The sequence below is a fragment of the Homalodisca vitripennis genome, chromosome 8 (genome assembly GCF_021130785.1).
Source record: "Homalodisca vitripennis isolate AUS2020 chromosome 8, UT_GWSS_2.1, whole genome shotgun sequence".
In the NCBI taxonomy this organism is placed as follows: domain Eukaryota; kingdom Metazoa; phylum Arthropoda; class Insecta; order Hemiptera; family Cicadellidae; genus Homalodisca; species Homalodisca vitripennis.
Genome location: NC_060214.1, coordinates 129949012 through 129972500, shown reverse-complemented (window position 1 = coordinate 129972500; position 23489 = coordinate 129949012).

Here is a 23489-nt window from a genome sequence, read left to right as displayed (position 1 = left end):
AAATTTTACAATATAGTTATAAAAGAATTGCATTTAATATATTAATGATATAAATTTATGATTCACTTATAAATGATATATTATCAAACTATAATAATATTATAAGATCCTGGTTCAGGCTGTTTTAGTTATACCTTAATAAAAAAAGAGAGAGAGAGAGAGAGAGAGAGAGAAGAGAGAGAGAGAGCGAGAGAGAGAGAGAGAGAGAGAGAGAGAGAGAGAGAGAGAGAGAGAGGAGAGGGAGGGAGGGAGGGAGGGAGAGGGAGAGAGAGATTACACTTTTGCTATTCATCTATTCATTTTTATGAACGACCTTATCTTTTTCGACTTTTATAATATCAGTTTTCAGTGTTATATTTGGTGTTTTATTCTGTGCTAGTAAAACAGAAATTTACGATTTAAACTCAAAAATCGAAGAATCGTTGCGTAATTTTTATATACTTGTATGTATTTACTTTGTCCGGTATTGTAAAACTAATTATATACAAGTATTTATATACTGCATTTATTTTGTGTTTTGTAATGATCAATTTAATTCACACACATCATTATTAATTTTTTTATCTTAATAATTAATGAAAGCTATGCTGTTATTTCAAAAATAATATTATCGGTTTTAGAGTACGAACCATGTTAGCTGGAGGACAATTGGAGCCGAATATCTCCTGCAGTATCCAAGGAACGGATGACATAAACAGGAAATTCAATTCTCAAATTTATCTATAAAATAACTGTGTTGAACGCTCTTTCCACGCGGCTGAGTTTAAAACTTCCAACTCGGGTACAAGGGTGGTGATGTCTGTTAGACAAATTGGTCTGGATCACCCATGAAACCAAATTCTTACCTTTTGTTTTCATGATTTAAGCCTGTAGTGAAATTTCACGTGCTTTATCATTCTGGTAAAGAAGTTTTTATTATACTTATCATTTTCTTATTTTAAACATAAATACTTTAAGGGTGTTTTAGGCATGTAGATGTTGATATTCGCTGGCAAGGATTTCAGGAGCAAACAGTTGTCAGCCTCCAGCAGGCCTAGTCGAGTTACTGGGAAGTATTTTTATGTAAACAATGATTTGGCATATTATAAGATTTTAACAAGGAAGTGTTTTTTAGGAATAAACCTATGATTTACAAAAGCTATGAACGTTCTAAAGATAATTCGTAATTCAACGATTAGTTCCAGACAAGTGTCAGCAAGTAAGAGAGTTAAAGTAATTCTTACCAGCTCTGAAGGCTAATATTGGTTTATTGGTGTACACCCTCTCCTACACATTCGTACAGAACGTATCGCGATGTTGATGGTTACAATGTTTGAAATAAAAGCAATATTAGTAGAAGCATTTATTAAATCTTACATTTGAGTGCAAACGGCACATGAAGTCAAGTTATTTTATAAATAGTCAATTATAAAAGTCATATTTTGGTTGTAACGTGACATTATTATTATTCACTTTATGTGTAGATGTCGCCTCAAGCGCGTATGGCAAAAAGAGGAAACTGTGAGGCTCGTATATTAGAAGTTGCTGTTGTGCAACAAGAACAGGATTGTATGAGTAAGATCAAACATTTTTTGTAGAACGTAGGTCAATAGTTTATTTTTCGACAGAGTTTTTAATACTTTAATAATTCATATCAAAAAGGAAAGCTAACTAAATATTCTTTGTTTGAAGGTTATTTTTGACGATGGAAGGATTGTGAAGGAAACAGGATTTTTCCGGACATTTGCCATCGTTAAGTGAAACAAGAAAACAGTAACACTACGTTTCGAGATCTGCAATCTGATCTCTTCTTCAGGTAAAGAACTAACCTAATACATAATTACAAACTAGGTTAAAATAAACAAATCTTACTAAAAGCGTTGTGGCACGCCTAAGTCTGGAATCACAACCTACATGTTGTATGTCAACTTCACTAACACTAAAGACATGCACTTAATACAAAACTATACAAAACACTAATCATTGAAACTAAACTACGGAATACAGGTCACAATACGTCTTCACTCGTCTACTAACCATCTACGACTGACCAGAGGGACTAGCCAATGGTACTCGTGACGGCTGGCTAAAACAAGATGGCGGAAATACAAGGGAAGGGGAACAGGAATGGCCCTTTCGTTATTATTGGTTCATGCGAGATGAACTTCTTAAAACCATATTGTGACTCCGCAGTGGTTTATTACAAAATATCCGATCCGTTTGATACTTTTGGTTTTTTCTCTTTAGTTCATTTTTTAGAATTGGCAACCAAAGCGGCCTAATCTCTACTGATGGTTGACTGATTGGTTGGTCTGCCAATTTAATGTATGTTGCCTCAATTAATTTCCTTTTGAAGAAATGTGGTTCCCGATGTATTATGTGGGCTTCATCCCAATTCATATGATGGTCTTCGGACCAACAATGGTGTGCAATTTTTGACTTTTCTGTGAAACCCTTTCTCGTGTTTTCTTTGTGTTCTTTTATCCTTATGTTTAGTGGTCTTTTTGTCTCGCCTATGTATTCCCTATTGCAGCTACATTTTATACTGTAAACACAGTTTTTGGAATCCTGTGTGCCATTTTTTGGTTTTGTTTTTACGAGACTTTGTCTAAGAGTGTTGTGTGTTTTAAACGCGGTTCTAATGTTGTACTTTCTACCTACTCTTCTAATTTTCTCCGATAATCCCGGCACATAAGGGATTGACATAAACGCAAATTTATCACAATTCTGTTTTTCTGACTCAGGAATTGATTCTTCTGGTTCGTTTGCACTTATTAATTACTAATTGAGGGTATCCATTGCTTCTGAGATCCGATTCAATTTTCTTAAATTCTTCTTTTAGTCCATCTTTATCTGAGCACAAGCTCTTTGCTCTATCAAAACAACGAGTAGGCTACTCCTTCTTTGACAGATTTTTGATGGTTGGATTGATAATTTAAATATTTTCCTGTGTGTGTTATCTTTCGAAAAAACAGTTGTCTTAAGGACATCCCTATCTCTTAATACACACACATCCAAAAAGGGAAGCTTGTTTTGGACTTCCACTTCCATTGTGAGGCGGATGGAAGGAGAAATACTATTAATGTGATTCAAAAAAAATTATTTAATTTAATGTCTCCATGAGAAAAAATAACAAAGGTATCATCCACATACCTCCCACCAAATCTTCGGTTTGAACTGAGCTGAAGCCAAAGCTTTTCGCTCAAATTCCTCCATAAAGATATTGGCGAAAATAGGAGACAGTGGAGAACCCATTGCCATCCCCTCATCTTGACGGTAAAATTTTACCCTCTAACTCAAAATAATTGCATTGAGTGCATAGTTCTAACAGTTCCATAATTACTGGCACGGGAAGTTTAGTTCTATCCTTTAATGTTTGGTCTTCTTTGAGACGTGATTTAATAATTCCGAGAGTTTCTGGAACTGGTACATTTGTAAATAGACTTTCGACATCAAAACTTACCAGTTTGTCAGTTTCAGTCAACTTTAGGGATTTTGACTTCTCTACGAAATCCCTGGAATTTTTGATGAAAGAGTCAGTTTTTCCTACCAATGGTGTTAAGATGTCCAAGAGGACTTTAGACAATTCCCTGCAAAGGTGAATCACGAGAACTAATGATGGGCCGGAGAGGGATGGTAGGTTTGTGGATTTTGGGAAGGCCATACATATGGGGGATTTTGGAGTGGTGAGGAGTTAATTTAGATCTAAATTTATCTGAAAAAAAATTCTTTATGTTTTCTTAAGGTGTTTGCTACTTTACGTTCAAATGAATCAGTCGGGTCTTTATTTAAAAACTGTATATTTGCCAGTATTTAAAGTTTCCGCAATCTTTTCTTTATACGCTACCGAGTCAAGTACCACAGTAGCGTTGGCCTTTGTCGGCAGGTAAGATTTTGACCGTGTCGTCTTTCCCAAGGATCGACCTGGCCTTTTTTCTCCTCTATTGTCAAATTGGGTTTTTATGGGAGGAATTTTTCTGAGTAAAAGACTGGCCTCACAGCGAAACCGGTCACCCTGTTCCTCAGGTAACTGTGAAACAGCCGACTCAATTCCAGCTACGAAATCCAGTGCCTTTACCGATTTTTGTGCCACAGAAAAGTTTAAACCCTTGGATAATACTGATATTTCCGCTTCATTCAGGATTTTTGAAGAGAGATTGATTACATTTTTATTATTTGCATCCGTATTCACGTTGCCATCCTTAGGCAAATCACATTTTTTAGGCCTAATTTTTTTCCAGTTTGGAGATTTTCTTTTTCTTATCTGTTTCAGAAACTTTTATACATCTATTTTGGATGCTTTCGAGAATGTTGTTGAATTCTGTACCGATCAGTGTTTTTAATTCAGTTTTTTTACACTCAATACTATTTTGGAGGAGGTATCTTTCACGATGATGATATGCAATTCTTTCTTTAAGTAAAGATTTAGAAGCAGAAGACAAAATTTTACTGGCTTTCCTACTATGAAAAGGAGTTTTTAGAGTTAACCCTAATAGGCATAAGGTCTTTCAAACCTTACATTTATGCAAGAAAGTTAAGATGATTAATGTGTTTAGTTAATTTAAGATGCAAGCTCTCAAGGTCTTTGATTTGTTTACTGGTTCCGGGTCCGTACCGAGAATCAATTCTTTGTTTGAAGGTTATTTTTGACGATGGAAGGATTGTGAAGGAAACAGGATTTTTCCGGACATTTGCCATCGTTAAGTGAAACAAGAAAACAGTAACACTACGTTTCGAGATCTGCAATCTGATCTCTTCTTCAGGTAAAGAAACTAACCTAATACTTAATTACAAACTAGGTTAAAATAAACAAATCTTACTAAAGCGTTGTGGCACGCCTAAGTCTGGAATCACAACCTACATGTTGTATGTCAACTTCACTAACACTAAAGACATGCACTTAATATACAAAACTATACAAAACACTAATCATTGAAACTAAACTACGGAATACAGGTCACAATACGTCTTCACTCGTCTACTAACCATCTACGACTGACCAGAGGGACTAGCCAATGGTACTCGTGACGGCTGGCTAAAAACAAGATGGCGGAAATACAAGGGAAGGGGAACAGGAATGGGCCCTTTCGTTATTATTGGTTCATGCGAGATGATCTTCTTAAAAACCCATATTGTGACTCCGCAGTGGTTTATTACAAATATCCGATCCGTTTGATACTTTTGGTTTCTCTCTTTAGTTCATTTTTTAGAATTGGCAACCAAAGCGGGCCTAATCTCTACTGATGGTTGACTGATTGGTTGGTCTGCCAATTTAATGTATGTTGCCTCAATTAATTTCCTTTTGAAGAAATGGTGTTCCGATGTATTATGTGGGCTTCATCCCAATTCATATGATGGTCTTCGGACCAACAATGGTGTGCAATTTTTGACTTTTCTGTGAAACCCTTTCTCGTGTTTTCTTTGTGTTCTTTTATCCTTATGTTTAGTGGTCTTTTTGTCTCGCCTATGTATTCCCTATTGCAGCTACATTTTATACTGTAAACACAGTTTTTGGAATCCTGTGTGCCATTTTTTGGTTTTGTTTTTACGAGACTTTGTCTAAGAGTGTTGTGTGTTTTAAACGCGGTTCTAATGTTGTACTTTCTACCTACTCTTCTAATTTTCTCCGATAATCCCGGCACTTAAGGGATTGACATAAACGCAAAATTTATCACAATTCTGTTTTTCTGACTCAGGAATGATTCTTCTGGTTCGTTTGCACTTATTAATTACTAATTGAGGGTATCCATTGCTTCTGAGATCCGATTCAATTTTCTTAAATTCTTCTTTTAGTCCATCTTTATCTGAGCACAAGCTCTTTGCTCTATCAAACAAACGAGTAGGCTACTCCTTCTTTGACAGATTTTTGATGGTTGGATTGATAATTTAAATATTTTCCTGTGTGTGTTATCTTTCGAAAAAACAGTTGTCTTAAGGACATCCCTATCTCTTAATACACACACATCCAAAAAGGGAAGCTTGTTTTGGACTTCCACTTCCATTGTGAGGCGGATGGAAGGAGAAATACTATTAATGTGATTCAAAAAATTATTTAATTTAATGTCTCCATGAGAAAAAATAACAAAGGTATCATCCACATACCTCCACCAAATCTTCGGTTTGAACTGAGCTGAAGCCAAAGCTTTTCGCTCAAATTCCTCCATAAAGATATTGGCGAAAATAGGAGACAGTGGAGAACCCATTGCCATCCCCTCATCTTGACGGTAAATTTTACCCTCTAACTCAAAATAATTGCATTGAGTGCATAGTTCTAACAGTTCCATAATTACTGGCACGGGAAGTTTAGTTCTATCCTTTAATGTTTGGTCTTCTTTGAGACGTGATTTAATAATTCCGAGAGTTTCTGGAACTGGTACATTTGTAAATAGACTTTCGACATCAAAACTTACCAGTTTGTCAGTTTCAGTCAACTTTAGGGATTTTGACTTCTCTACGAAATCCTGGAATTTTTGATGAAAGAGTCAGTGTTTTCCTACCAATGGTGTTAAGATGTCCAAGAGGACTTTAGACAATTCCCTGCAAGGTGAATCACGAGAACTAATGATGGGCCGGAGAGGGATGGTAGGTTTGTGGATTTTGGGAAGGCCATACTATGGGGGATTTTGGAGTGGTGAGGAGTTAATTTAGATCTAAATTTATCTGAAAAAAAATTCTTTATGTTTTCTTAAGGTGTTTGCTACTTTACGTTCAAATGAATCAGTCGGGTCTTTATTTAAAACTGTATATTTGCCAGTATTTAAAGTTTCCGCAATCTTTTCTTTATACGCTACCGAGTCAAGTACCACAGTAGCGTTGCCTTTGTCGGCAGGTAAGATTTTGACCGTGTCGTCTTTCCAAGGATCGACCTGGCCTTTTTCTCCTCTATTGTCAAATTGGGTTTTATGGGAGGAATTTTTCTGAGTGTAAAAGACTGGCCTCACAGCGAAACCGGTCACCCTGTTCTCAGGTAACTGTGAAAACAGCCGACTCAATTCCAGCTACGAAATCCAGTGCCTTTACCGATTTTTTTTTGTGCCACAGAAAAGTTTAAAACCCTTGGATAATACTGATATTTCCGCTTCATTCAGGATTTTTGAAGAGAGGATTGATTACATTTTTATTATTTGCATCCGTATTCACGTTGCCATCCTTAGGCAAATCACATTTTTTAGGCCTAATTTTTTCCAGTTTGGAGATTTTCTTTTTCTTATCTGTTTCAGAAACTTTTATACATCTATTTTGGATGCTTTCGAGAATGTTGTTGAATTTCTGTACCGATCAGTGTTTTTAATTCAGTTTTTTTTACACTCAATACTATTTTGGAGGGAGGTATCTTTCACGATGATGATATGCAATTCTTTCTTTAAGTAAAGATTTAGAAGCAGAAGACAAAATTTTACTGGCTTTCCTACTATGAAAAGGAGTTTTTAGAGTTAACGTAGTGTTACTGTTTTCTTGTTTCACTTAACGATGGCAAATGTCCGGAAAAATCCTGTTTTCCTTCACAATCCTTCCATCGTCAAAAATAACCTTCAAACAAAGAATTGATTTCTCGGTACGGACCCGGGAACCAGTAAACAAATCAAAGACCTTGAGAGCTTGCATCTTAAATTAACTAAACACATTAATCATTTAAAACTTTCTTGCATAAATGTAAGGTTGAAGACCTTATGCCTATAGGGTTAACTCTAAAAACTCCTTTTCATAGTAGGAAAGCCAGTAAAATTTTGTCTTCTGCTTCTAAATCTTTACTTAAAGAAAGAATTGCATATCATCATCGTGAAGATACCTCCTCCAAAATAGTATTGAGTGTAAAAAAACTGAATTAAAAAACACTGATCGGTTACAGAATTCAACAACATTCTCGAAAGCATCCAAAATAGATGTATAAAAAGTTTCTGAAACAGATAAGAAAAAGAAAATCTCCAAACTGGAAAAAATTAGGCCCTAAAAAATGTGATTTGCCTAAGGATGGCAACGTGAATACGGATGCAAATAATAAAAATGTAATCAATCTCTCTTCAAAAATCCTGAATTGAAGCGGAAATATCAGTATTATCCAAGGGTTTTAAACTTTTCTGTGGCACAAAAATCGGTAAAGGCACTGGATTTCGTAGCTGGAATTGAGTCGGCTGTTTCACAGTTACCTGAGGAACAGGGTGACCGGTTTCGCTGTGAGGCCAGTCTTTTACTCAGAAAAATTCCTCCCATAAAACCCAATTTGACAATAGAGGAGAAAAAGGCCAGGTCGATCCTTGGGAAAGACGACACGGTCAAAATCTTACCTGCCGACATAAGGCAACGCTACTGTGGTACTTGACTCGGTAGCGTATAAAGAAAAGATTGCGGAAACTTTAAATACTGGCAAAATATACAGTTTTAAATAAAGACCGACTGATTCATTTGAACGTAAAAGTAGCAAACACCTTAAGAAAACATAATGAATTTTTTTTCAGATAAATTTAGATCTAAATTAACTCCTCACCACTCCCAAAATCCCCCATATGTATGGCCTTCCCAAAAATCCACAAACCTACCATCCCTCTCCGGCCCATCATTAGTTCTCGTGATTCACCTTGCAGGGAATTGTCCTAAAGTCCTCTTGGACATCTTAACACCATTGGTAGGAAAAACTGACTCTTTCATCAAAAATTCAGGGGATTTCGTAGAGAAGTCAAAATCCCTAAATATAAAGTTGACTGAAAACTGACAAACTGGTAAGTTTTGATGTCGAAAGTCCTATTTACAAATGTACCAGTTCCAGAAACTCTCGGAATTATTAAATCACGTCTCAAAGGAAGACCAAACATTAAAGGATAGAACTAAAACTTCCCGTGCCAGTAATTATGGAACTGTTAGAACTATGCACTCAATGCAATTTATTTTGAGTTAGAGGGTAAAATTTACCGTCAAGATGAGGGGGATGGCAATGGGGTTCTCCACTGTCTCCTATTTTCGCCAATATCTTTATGGAGGAATTTGAGCGAAAAGCTTTGGCTTCAGCTCAGTTCAAACCGAAGATTTGGTGGAGGTATGTGGATGATACCTTTGTTATTTTTTCTCATGGAGACATTAAATTAAATAATTTTTTGAATCACATTAAATAGTATTTCTCCTTCCATCCGCCTCACAATGGAAGTGGAAGTCCAAAACAAGCTTCCCTTTTTGGATGTGTGTGTATTAAGAGATAGGGATGTCCTTAAGACAACTGTTTTTCGAAAGATAACACACACAGGAAAATATTTAAATTATCAATCCAACCATCAAAAATCTGTCAAAGAAGGAGTAGCCTACTCGTTGTTTGATAGAGCAAAGAGCTTGTGCTCAGATAAAGATGGACTAAAGAAGAAGAATTTAAGAAAATTGAATCGGATCTCAGAAGCAATGGATACCCTCAATTAGTAATTAATAAGTGCAAACGAACCAGAAGAATCATTCCTGAGTCAGAAAAACAGAAATTGTGATAAATTTGCGTTTATGTCAATCCTTATGTGCCGGGATTATCGGAGAAAATTAGAAGAGTAGGTAGAAAGTACAACATTAGAACCGCGTTTAAAACACACAACACTCTTAGACAAAGTCTCGTAAAAAACAAAAACCAAAAAATGGCACACCAGGATTCCAAAAACTGTGTTTACAGTATAAAATGTAGCTGCAATAGGGAATACATAGGCGAGACAAAAAGAACCACTAAACATAAGGATAAAAAGAACACAAAGAAAAACACGAGAAAGGGGTTTCACAGAAAAGTCAAAAATTGCACACCATTGTTGGTCCGAAGACCAATCATATGAATTGGGATGAAGCCCACATAATACATCGGGAACCACATTTCTTCAAAAGGAAATTAATTGAGGCAACATACATTAAATTGGCAGACCAACCAATCAGTCAACCATCAGTAGAGATTAGGCCGCTTTGGTTTGCCAATTCTAAAAAATGAACTAAAGAGAAAACCAAAAAGTATCAAACGGATCGGATATTTGTAATAAACCACTGCGGAGTCACAATATGGTTTTAAGAAGTTCATCTCGCATGAACCAATAATAACGAAAGGGCCCATTCCTGTTCCCCTTCCCTTGTATTTCCGCCATCTTGTTTTAGCCAGCCGTCACGAGTACCATTGGCTAGTCCCTCTGGTCAGTCGTAGATGGTTAGTAGACGAGTGAAGACGTATTGTGACCTGTATTCCGTAGTTTAGTTTCAATGATTAGTGTTTTGTATAGTTTTGTATTAAGTGCATGTCTTTAGTGTTAGTGAAGTTGACATACAACATGTAGGTTGTGATTCCAGACTTAGGCGTGCCACAACGCTTTAGTAAGATTTGTTTATTTTAACCTAGTTTGTAATTATGTATTAGGTTAGTTCTTTACCTGAAGAAGAGATCAGATTGCAGATCTCGAAAACGTAGTGTTACTGTTTTCTTGTTTCACTTAACGATGGCAAATGTCCGGAAAAATCCTGTTTCCTTCACAAATCCTTCCATCGTCAAAAATAACCTTCAAACAAAGAATTGATTCTCGGTACGGACCCGGAACCAGTAAACAAATCAAAGACCCTTGAGAGCTTGCATCTTAAATTAACTAAACACATTAATCATTTAACTTTCTTGCATAAATGTAAGGTTGAAGACCTTATGCCTATAGGGTTAACTCTAAAAACTCCTTTTCATAGTAGGAAAGCCAGTAAAATTTTGTCTTCTGCTTCTAAATCTTTACTTAAAGAAAAGAATTGCATATCATCATCGTGAAAGATACCTCCTCCAAAATAGTATTGAGTGTAAAAAAAACTGAATTAAAAACACTGATCGGTACAGAATTCAACAACATTCTCGAAAGCATCCAAAATAGATGTATAAAAGTTTCTGAAAACAGATAAGAAAAGAAAATCTCCAAACTGGAAAAAAATTAGGCCTAAAAAATGTGATTTGCCTAAGGATGGCAACGTGAATACGGATGCAAATAATAAAAATGTAATCAATCTCTCTTCAAAAAATCCTGAATGAAGCGGAAATATCAGTATTATCCAAGGGTTTAAACTTTTCTGTGGCACAAAAATCGGTAAAGGCACTGGATTTCGTAGCTGGAATTGAGTCGGCTGTTTCACAGTTACCTGAGGAACAGGGTGACCGGTTTCGCTGTGAGGCCAGTCTTTTACTCAGAAAAATTCCTCCCATAAAACCCAATTTGACAATAGAGGAGAAAAAGGCCAGGTCGATCCTTGGGAAAGACGACACGGTCAAAATCTTACTGCCGACAAAGGCAACGCTACTGTGGTACTTGACTCGGTAGCGTATAAAGAAAAGATTGCGGAAACTTTAAATACTGGCAAAATATACAGTTTTAAATAAAGACCCGACTGATTCATTTGAACGTAAAGTAGCAAACACCTTAAGAAAACATAAAGAATTTTTTTTCAGATAAATTTAGATCTAAATTAACTCCTCACCACTCCAAAATCCCCCATATGTATGGCCTTCCCAAAAATCCACAAACCTACCATCCCTCTCCGGCCCATCATTAGTTCTCGTGATTCACCTTGCAGGGATTGTCTAAAGTCCTCTTGGACATCTTAACACCATTGGTAGGAAAAAAACTGACTCTTTCATCAAAAATTCCAGGGATTTCGTAGAGAAGGTCAAAATCCCTAAAGTTGACTGAAACTGACAAACTGGTAAGTTTTGATGTCGAAAGTCTATTTACAAATGTACCAGTTCCAGAAAACTCTCGGAATTATTAAATCACGTCTCAAAGAAGACCAAACATTAAAGGATAGAACTAAACTTCCCGTGCCAGTAATTATGGAACTGTTAGAACTATGCACTCAATGCAATTATTTTGAGTTAGAGGGTAAACATTTACCGTCAAGATGAGGGGATGGCAATGGGTTCTCCACTGTCTCCTATTTTCGCCAATATCTTTATGGAGGAATTTGAGCGAAAAGCTTTGGCTTCAGCTCAGTTCAAACCGAAGATTTGGTGGAGGTATGTGGATGATACCTTTGTTATTTTTTCTCATGGAGACATTAAATTAAATAATTTTTTGAATCACATTAATAGTATTTCTCCTTCCATCCGCCTCACAATGGAAGTGGAAGTCCAAAACAAGCTTCCCTTTTTTGGATGTGTGTGTATTAAGAGATAGGGATGTCCTTAAGACAACTGTTTTTCGAAAGATAACACACACAGGAAAATATTTAAATTATCAATCCAAACCATCAAAAATCTGTCAAAGAAGGAGTAGCCTACTCGTTGTTTGATAGAGCAAAGAGCTTGTGCTCAGATAAAGATGGACTAAAAGAAGAAATTTAAGAAAATTGAATCGGATCTCAGAAGCAATGGATACCCTCAATTAGTAATTAATAAGTGCAAACGAACCAGAAGAATCATTCCTGAGTCAGAAAAAAACAGAATTGTGATAAATTTGCGTTTATGTCAATCCCTTATGTGCCGGGATTATCGGAGAAAATTAGAAGAGTAGGTAGAAGTACAACATTAGAACCGCGTTTAAAACACACAACACTCTTAGACAAAGTCTCGTAAAAACAAAACCAAAAAATGGCACACAGGATTCCAAAAAAACTGTGTTTACAGTATAAAATGTAGCTGCAATAGGGAATACATAGGCGAGGACAAAAAGACCACTAAACATAAGGATAAAAGAAACACAAAGAAAACACGAGAAAGGGTTTCACAGAAAAGTCAAAAATTGCACACCATTGTTGGTCCGAAGACCATCATATGAATTGGGATGAAGCCCACATAATACATCGGGAACCACATTTCTTCAAAAGGAAATTAATTGAGGCAACATACATTTAAATTGGCAGACCCAACCAATCAGTCAACCATCAGTAGAGATTAGGCCGCTTTGGGTTGCCAATTCTAAAAAAATGAACTAAAGAGAAAAACCAAAAGTATCAAACGGATCGGATATTTGTAATAAACCACTGCGGAGTCACAATATGGTTTTAAGAAGTTCATCTCGCATATGAACCAATAATAACGAAAGGGCCCATTCCTGTTCCCCTTCCCTTGTATTTCCGCCATCTTGTTTTAGCCAGCCGTCACGAGTACCATTGGCTAGTCCCTCTGGTCAGTCGTAGATGGTTAGTAGACGAGTGAAGACGTATTGTGACCTGTATTCCGTAGTTTAGTTTCAATGATTAGTGTTTTGTATAGTTTTGTATTAAGTGCATGTCTTTAGTGTTTAGTGAAGTTGACATACAACATGTAGGTTGTGATTCCAGACTTAGGCGTGCCACAACGCTTTAGTAAGATTTGTTTATTTTAACCTAGTTTGTAATTATGTATTAGGTTAGTTCTTTACCTGAAGAAAGAGATCAGATTGCAGATCTCGAAACGTAGTGTTTACTGTTTTCTTGTTTCACTTAACTAAATATTGCTTGGATGTTTCTTTTCCTTTGCTGTTATAAAACATCGTTTCAATAGGAAGAAATAACCAGCTACCAGTTATTAATTTAACAAAGCTGACTGTCCTGACACTTTGAGAGATATGCAAAACAATCTCTAGTTTCATTCATAAATTATAAAAGGCACGATTTTTTGCTGCAAATAATACAAAAATATCCAGTATCTAAAGTAATTAGACTTGAATATTTACTTTGTCAGTTTATATTCTCGCTGTGAAGAAAATGAATATGCTAGTTAGATGATCTTTTTCTTTATTATCCGATGAGGCGGCCGTTTCTTAATTTGATGGCCTCACATAGCGTGGTCCATATCTGTCTGACAGTAGCAGAAAGCGTCGCTTTGCTGCGAGACATTAGTGCCGCTGTGGATCTTGTCTTGTCATGTTTTTGAGTGGGAGTGGTCTCCTGGAAACAAAGTGAGGGATATCAAACACTCACACCTCGCCCTTATACCCTTTGGCAGTATTAGTTTCACTTTAAAACTGTGTCTCGGTACGATCGTCAACGATCACTAAATATTCGCTGGATCTCGTTGCCCAGGTACATAACAAGGTATATTTAACTGTATGAGGGACGGTCTAGTAAACCCTTTGAAATAATAGAGTTAGTGCGAGAGCAATAGACTCAATAGCAAGTAGATTGTAAGGCGAGCACTGAGTGGACTGACACAGACAATGTTTGTGTGACAAAGGTGATCCGGCTTGCTAAACTATTCCTGTACTTGGGTTCGCTCTGTCAATGTACAGAGAGCTGCAGACAGTGCGTTACCTACCCTACGGGATAATATGAACATATCATCTCCTACAGGTTTCACAAATGAAGAGTAGGCAAAGCACTCACGGCAAATGAACGGTTCAGTCAACCCACGTTAAATTTAATAAAGCTAATGGTCGCTCTGCCTAAAAATAATTTGGATCTGAGTTGTCTGTAAAAATATAATTTCTTTTCAAAATAACTTTTCTTTGCACTCTATCGTGTTCCTTTATAGATATGTAGTTTCAAGCTCATTTTATGTATACAAGTCAGTACATTTTCGCGATATCGTAATTACAGAGAGACGTATGTTGACATACATTACCAAATAAACTAAGTCTATAATAATGGAGAAAGAAAAAGAGACATCACAAAACATATTCCGTACATGAGAGCTATAAAATCCAACTCTAGGCAAAGCAGAATGATAACACGCGAGGATGTAGAATAAGTCACAAGCAATTAAAATCTTGACTTTCCTAGCTTTGCTTTTTAAGTTAATGTTTAAATTGTTAAAAAGAGCCAACTTGATGTTTGGATACTTAACACTCCGGCCACATAACTCTTTGTGTTACTCATTACGTTTCTTTACGATATATGCCTATAATTAGCATATACTTACTTACAATATTATTGTTTAATTAAATAAGTACAGTGTATAACGTACTGTATGAAGGTCATGAGTGGAGTTACGGAGGGAAAGCGCCCTCCGCCTGTCAGAGCTCAGTCTACTGTATGGAGCTTACGAGTGGAGTTTCAATAATTTCTTTGCCTCGGTTGGTGCTGACCAAGGATTCAGTCCAAAGCAGCATCAGCCACATTCCACTTTAGTACGGAGGCCATCAGCTTCCATGGCTCTGGCTCCTACTACAAAAGAGAAAATTGCCAGAGTGATGAGAGATCTTCCTTCAAAAAAATCAAACGATTTGAATCATGTTTCAACGTGGCTTCTTAAACAATGTGCACAGCCCTGATGAGGCCGCTTGAACATTTGATAAATCTCTCTCTTCGCTCAGGAATATTTCAATTTTCTCTGAAAAAAGCAAAAATCACCGCGATATTCAAAAAAGTTGACCTAAAATTAGTTGATAATTATCGTCCCATCTCAATTTTACTAGTTTTCAGTAAAGTGTTTGAAATTATCTTTCTCAGTCGACTCTTAAATTTTTTGGAGAAACAAAACTTACTATCATCAAACCAGTTCGGTTTCCGAAGTGGGAAGTTGACAATAGACGCAGTCGTTGGGATGGTCGAGATGATAGTAGAAGGAAATGAACGTCATAGAGACACACTAAGTGTGTTTCTTGACTTATCTAAAGCATTTGACTGCGTTGGTCACAACACCGTAATTCACAGACTGGAGTATTACGGGATACGAGGAGTGCTACTCTTGTGGCGTGAATCGTATCTCAGTAATAAAACACAATGCGTAAAAATGTCTGACGTACAGTCGAAAGGGGGTTGAGCTGGGTTGTGGGGTTCCTCAGGGCTCCATTCTCAGTCCGCTACTCTTTCTATTGTATGTCAACGACGCTGGCTCATCTTTGCATCAAGGACGAATAGTCCAATATGCCAAAAAGACGACTCTCTGTTTCAAAGGAAAATCAAACACACGACTTGAAATGACAACATTCACTGAGCTCAACAACTTAATTCAACATTTCAATGAGCTCAATCTTAAAACAAACCCGTCAAAATCGGTGTTTGTTCAATTTTGTTTGCGGCCGAGCGTCTGTGATTAAAGTCCTATAGTGATGTTGGAGGAGACTGAGTTCGAAGAAGTCTACTCGACTAAATTCTTTGGAATACTCCTTGATCGAGGGTTGACATGGGATAATCATGTAGACAACGTTTGTTCAAAGTTAGTTGTGCTTAGGCATTTATGTTTTTAGGCAGCTATCCATATACTGCCCAACTCAGGTACTGATGTGACGGCGTATTATGGATTGATATACCCCCACCTGTTATACGGAGTGGTCTTGTGGGGAGGCTGTGCAAATACACATTTCTCTAGCGTGTTTACACTCCAAAAAAAGCCGTTTGAACAATTGCAAAACTACGATGGAGAGAGTCGTGCAGACCAACATTCAGAAATCTACCAATCAGCTACCGATCCACTTCTTAATTAATAATTGGTTTCTTACATGTTATTAACTTACACACATTCAGACTAGATTATTGTCGGTGTCATATTCGTTTATTAATATTGGGAGGTACTCACCTGCTGCTACCAATGCACCAAATTCCTTTCACGTTATCCTAAATAAAACAACATTCAGACTAGATTATTGTTAGTGTCATGTTCGTTTATTAATTATTGGGAGGTACTACACCTGCTGCTACCAAATGCACCAATTCCTTACATGTTATAACCTAAATCAACATTCAGACTAGATTATTGTTAGTGTCATATTCGTTTATTAATATTGGGAGGTACTCACCTGCTGCTACCAATGCACCAATTCCTTACATGTTATAACCTAAATAAAACAACATTCAGACTAGATTATTGTTTAGTGTCATTTTCGTTTATTAATATTGGGAGGTACTCACCTGCTGCTACCAATGCACCAATTCCTTACATGTTATAACCTAAATAAAACAACATTTCAGACTAGATTATTGTTAGTGTTCATATTCGTTTATTAATATTGGGGAGGTACTCACCTGCTGCTACCAATGCTTATTGATTAATTACTTGGCTTCCTTACATGTTATAACCTAAATAAAACAACATTCAGACTAGATTATTATTAGTATCATATTCGTTTATTTAATATTGGGAGGTACTCACCTGCTGCTACCAATGCACCCAATTCCTTACATGTTTATAACCTAAATAAAACAACATTCAGACTAGATTATTGTTAGTGTCATATTCGTTTATTAATATTGGGAGGTACTCACCTGCTGCTACCAATGCACCAATTCCTTACATGTTATAACCTAAATAAAACAACATTCAGACTAGATTATTGTTAGTGTCATATTCGTTTATTAATATTGGGAGGTACTCACCTGCTGCTACCCCAATGCACCAATTACCTTACATGTTATAACCTAAATAAAACAACATTCAGACTAGATTATTGTTAGTGTCATATTCGTTTATTAATATTGGGAGGTACTCACCTGCTGCTACCAATGCACTTATTGATTAATACTTGGCTTCCTTACATGTTATAACCTAAAAAAACAACATTCAGACTTGATTCATGTTAGGATAATATTATTGCTATTCCTTTTGGAACAGCTTTTAAAATGGTTTTAATGTACACTACATAACAATAGCGTCAATTACTATTAGTAATTAAGTCCCTCATTGAGAAATAACAGTTTTATCATTTTCAATTTAAATTCATTTAATGTAAATGTAAAACGCTCATTACCCATACAAGGAGTAAGAGTTAAATTTTGTTTTTCGTTAATAACGCGAGAGTGCTTTTAAAATTTTTATTGACATCAAATAACTATGTGTTAGATATGTTTGAATATACAATAACTAACACAGTTTTTAGATCAATGACGTCTAGGGATACTACGAAGACAATTATGTCCAGCCTTAGTATTGTAAATGATATTTCTACCAAACTGTGACTTTGACGAGACGTGAAGCAAACGTTTATAAACTTGGAGGCCACTGTAAAGTGAAAACACTTTGAAAATAAATAAGCGGAACGGACGTCAACATAATTACATATTCCCTTTGAGGGGAAAGGACTTCAAAGATTGCGCCAGTGAATAATTTTATATTTTCCTAATTACGACTTAGCCTTTGAAAGTGATTTTCATGAGACTTAGGATAAAAGGTCAGAACTTTCAAAAACAATTTTCACTAGATGAGAAGGCGTTTAATTTTTATGGACCCATCAGGGGTTTAATGGAATATTGCCGTTGTGTGACTGTTTGTTGGGTAACATGTGATAAAAATGTCTTAGATACTAGAAACGTAGTACACAGGATAAACGTGTACAAGGAAGAATCTAACACGAATATGTCAAAGCACAGTCCATTGCCTGTCATTGTTACCGTCGACCCGGTTGAGCTGTCAAACTCGATAGAAAAGACCTAGATACCGAAAACGTAGTACACAGGTTAGGCGTGTACAAGGAAGAATATAATACGAATTTGTCAAGGCACAGTCCATTGCCTGTCATAGTTACCGTCGACACGGTTGAGATGTATAGCTCGATAGAAAAGTAATAGATACCGAAAACGTAGTACACAGGTTAAGCGTGTACAAGGAAGAATCTAATACGAATTTGTCAAAGCACAGTCCATTGCCTGTCATAGTTACCGTCGACACGGTTGAGATGTATAGCTCGATAGAAAAGTAATAGATACCGAAAACGTAGTACACAGGTTAAGCGTGTACAAGGAAGAATCTAATACGAATTTGTCAAAGCACAGTCCATTGCCTGTCATAGTTACCGTCGACACGGTTGAGATGTATAGCTCGATAGAAAAGTAATAGATACCGAAAACGTAGTACACAGGTTAAGCGTGTACAAGGAAGAATCTAATACGAATTTGTCAAAGCACAGTCCATTGCCTGTCATTGTTACCGTCGACCCGGTTATATAGTTGTATATAGTTCACCTATGGTCCTAGGAGGAGCTCTATTTATTTCAATATTAAAAATTACAAGGAAAGATGGTCCATCTGTCTGTCATGTTAGATGTCAATCCCAATTTCCTTTTTCGCTTGTACTGTTGTGACTTGTGTATGTATTCTTGACTTCTAGTGCTCGTGACTTGTGTTCCGGACGTGCATCATGTGCAGTGACAACGTATTTACGTTTTCTCCTATCTGGACTTCAAGCAATTTTCGGGTACCTTTTATTTATTTTCTTCCCTTTTTCATTCTATTATTGTGCCAGTCCGTTACCGCACGTAGTACGTTGTATCATAAATGCATGTATATTTACCTATTGCTTTCTCGACTGAAGAAGAGGAAAGTTTCATCCTTGAAACGCATCGTTAAAAATTTTGCAACATATAACGATGGCAAAGGTCAGAAATCCTATTATGCTTTCTAACCATCCAGAGGATAACAATATAGTATTATAGTGTACAAATATTAGTACTAAAAGTCTAAAATATACATGTCTTGTTATTTTGGAGGTAATACTGCAAACCCTAATCCACTTAATGGCAATCAATTTGCTTGTCTGCACATATATTGATAATTAGCATTGCTATTTAGTAACAATTATTTACAATATAACAATTTATTCTTAACATTATGTTGCATAATATAAATCATAGACTTCCTTTTTTAAGATTATGAATAATATCCTGTAATTTGTTTATAATTATAAACAATCTTGTGCCAGAGTGATTTCAGATTATGTAAGTAAATTCATCAGTGAGCATGGTTTTATTAATAAACCGTTTAACTATAATATTGATGTTTGCATTTGTTCACATTTTACTACACTTATATATATATATATATATATATATTATATATATATATATATATGTGTGTGTGTGTATATATATATATATATGTGTGTGTGTATATATACATGTATGTATGTATATAATATAGGTTAAACCTACTTAAACTATTTAGTCATCGTCCAGTAAAAAAATTTGTTTTATAATCACAGCGTTTTATAACGCACGACATTCTCATTTCAAGTTAATAAAACGGCAGACTTAGAGTGTTTTGAGAAAAAGACAATAAAATAGCAATTAATAATGAAATATCTGTAGTTTATAACATAATTACATTTGCACTAATTGTTGTATATAAGTAGTAATTAGACATGGTATGAACTCAATCCTTAGCGAGTATCATTCAGTAAAAAAGCATTAGGTAAACGTCTGTAATGATTATTAGCGATAAATCATTATTATTATAGCATATAGTTTTACTCAAATTGGTAGTCAAGCATCTCGTACTATAACGAGAAATAACCTTCTCGTTAGGAGAGCAGCAGCCTCTCCTAATAAAATTTACTAAAAAAAGTACAATGTTTTGTCACGCCACTATATATGTTTCAGTACCGAAATATACTATTTAGTAGCCACCGTGCATGGAGGTAATAAATTATAGTTGCTACCTGAAATGTACTCGATAGTACCACATGGTAGTTCTCGCATTATTCTGCGATTACACTGACAAGAAGTTGCGCAAGTTTAGTAGTGTTCGACAGTAATAACTGCTAGTCTAATCGGCCGTAACAGCTCTCGCAAGCAGTGTTTCAAACATTGCCAGGGAGTTTTTAGCGACAATTTGAGAGCAGTCTGGAACAGTACAACTATAGTGTAAACTGATCCCTACCACGAGCGGTGTCGCGACTAGTGTAGGACCGTTGTTTGAATGAATTGAAGAGCAGTCTAGGACAGTACAACTATTTAGTGTAAACTGATCCCTACCACAAGCGATGTCGCGACAAGTGTCGGACCGTTGTATGAATGAATTGAAGAGCAGTCTAGGATAGTACAAGTATTTAGTGTAAACTGATCCCTACCACGAGCGGTGTCGCGACTAGTGTATGACCGTTGTTCGAATGAATTGAAAAGCAGTCTAGGACAATACAACTATATAGTGTAAACTGATCCCTACCACGAGCAGTGTCGCGACTAGTGTCGGACCGTTGTTTGAGTAAATTGGAGAGCAGTCTAGGATAGTACAACTATATTGTGTAAACTGAACCCTACCACGAGCAGTGTCGCGACTAGTGTAGGACTGTTGGTTGAGTGAATTTAAGAGAAGTATAGGACAGTACAACTATATAGTGTAAACTGATCCCTACCACGAGCTGTGTCGCGACTAGTGTCGGACCGTTGTTTGAATGAATTGGAGAGCAGTCTAGAACAGTACAACTATATACTGTAAACTGATCCCTACGACGAGCAGTGACGCGACTAGTGTCGGACCGTTGTTTGAATGAATTGGAGAGCAGTCTAGAACAGTACAACTATATACTGTAAACTGATCCCTACGACGAGCAGTGGCGCGACTAGTGTCGGACCGTTGTTTGAATGAATTGGAGAGCAGTCTAGAACAGTACAACTATATACTGTAAACTGATCCCTACGACGAGCAGTGACGCGACTAGTGTCGGACCGTTGTTTGAATGAATTGGAGAGCAGTCTAGGACAGTACAGCTATATACTGTAAACTGATCCCTACGACGAGCAGAGACGCGACTAGTGTCGGACCGTTGTTTGAGTGAATTGGAGAGCAGTTTAGAACAGTACAACTATATAGTGTAAACTGATCCCTACCACGAGCGGTGTCGCGACTAGTGTAGGACCGTTGTTTGAATGAATTGAAGAGCAGTCTAGGACAGTACAACTATAGTGTAAACTTATCCCTACCACGAGCGGTGTCACGACTAGTGTCGGACCGTTGTTTGAGTGAATTGGAGAGCAGTTTAGAGCAGTACAACTATATAGTGTAAACTGATCCCTACCACGAGCGGTGTCGCGACTAGTGTAGGACCGTTGTTTGAATGAATTGAATAGCAGTCTAGGACAGTACAACTATAGTGTAAACTGATCCCTACCACGAGCGATGTCGCGGCAAGTGTCGGACCGTTGTATAAATGAATTGAAGAGCAGTCTAGGATAGTACAAGTATTTAGTGTAAACTGATCCCTACCACGAGCGGTGTCGCGACTTGTGTAGGACCGTTGTTTGAATGAATTGAAGAGCAGTCTAGGACAGTACAACTATATAGTGTAAACTAATCCTTACCACAAGCTTTGTAGGGCAATTCTGCATAAGATATTGTTGATGAGAACTGGCGAAAGTGAAATAGGACCTGAGATACCAGTGTCTGGTTATTTATTGTTTTAATTTACGAACTATGTAATTTTTATGGAAAATATATTATAAGATTATGAGAGTTTTGAGTACTTTCGACTTGCTCCAAACTCTTTAGTCATATTATTCTATGCAATAAACCATAACAATAACAGTAGCTTTTGGATATTTTCTTACTTATTTTAGTATTTTACTATTAGTAAGTGCTTGTTTGAAGTATAAATATTTTCATCTGGCCAGTGTTACTTGGCGTAAGAATTAACACTGTCTGTGTATTTCTTCATCTTCGGGACTCTTTCTTATATTTAAAACATCGAAGAAATATATTGTGCAGATTTCGGGTATAAAATATTCCGTTGTTGTTACAAATGTGAGTACTGTAACAGTTGGAAAATTTAGACTAAAACAGTTATTTAAGTGCATTAAGTGAACGACGTAAACACGTGGATTTACTAGTCTTGTCATTCGCATTGCTCTCTTCATTTAATCTTTGCTGCAACACTTATAGTTTCCGAGATTCACTGAAACATAGAATAACATTTGGAATTCACTATATATTCTGTTAAGCTATAAATATTATAAAGGCCGATTATAATAAAACTATATTATACCCTTTTTGTGTCAGCATTTATGCGTTACCTCCCTAACACACCTCCTAAATCTATATTTGCCTTTACATATATTTCTATTATGTGAGATCAATGCGTAATTATAAATACTATTATGGAGGAATAATTAGTAGCTCGCTAAAGTAAACCATCAAACCACGCTCATTTAAAAAACTAAATGTTATAAATGGTTATTTCACATATAAAACTGACGTTAGGGAGGAGGTTTTAAATTATTAAAATGAAAGCTGAAACTGCCAAATGACAGGATAGAGATGTAATATCATTTGAATGAAATTCTCTGAGTTAGAAATGGAACTGATATGAATCTGATGTAGGCGTTTAAAGGCTTATTACTCTCTTCTTAGAGTGACACCAATTAGTCTAATGAGTTTCAAAATATACCCTAGCAGTTTTCATAAACCTTCATACTAAACATTTATGTTTGAAATCTTTAATGTCTGAAGATTTTAATGGATGTGAAGAGAGGATTTTTGAGATTTAAAATTTTTATTTCATATGGATTAATACATATATCGTGATTCTTCCTAATATTATTGGACGGAAAATACTCATTGCATTTCTAAAAAATAGTTGATAATCTGTTAAATATAATAAAATAAACAATAAATTTAGAACAAAAATAAAAATATATGATACACAAATTCTAATATATTCTTAATGGATCAAGAGGAGCTAAGCACTATATGAAACCAACGGTCTGGATCTTTATACCTTTAAAAGTCTCTACATATAATTTTAAATACTGTAAATCATATAAAAAGGTCACTAAACAATGTTGATATTGACTTTTAATGTTTGTAATGGACGTACACATGTTAACTATGTCAGTTTTGCCGTGCTGAGTTTATGACCTCTGTTTCACAGTGTTTGTAATAAAATTTAGAAAATTTTAATATTACTTAACAAATTTCAC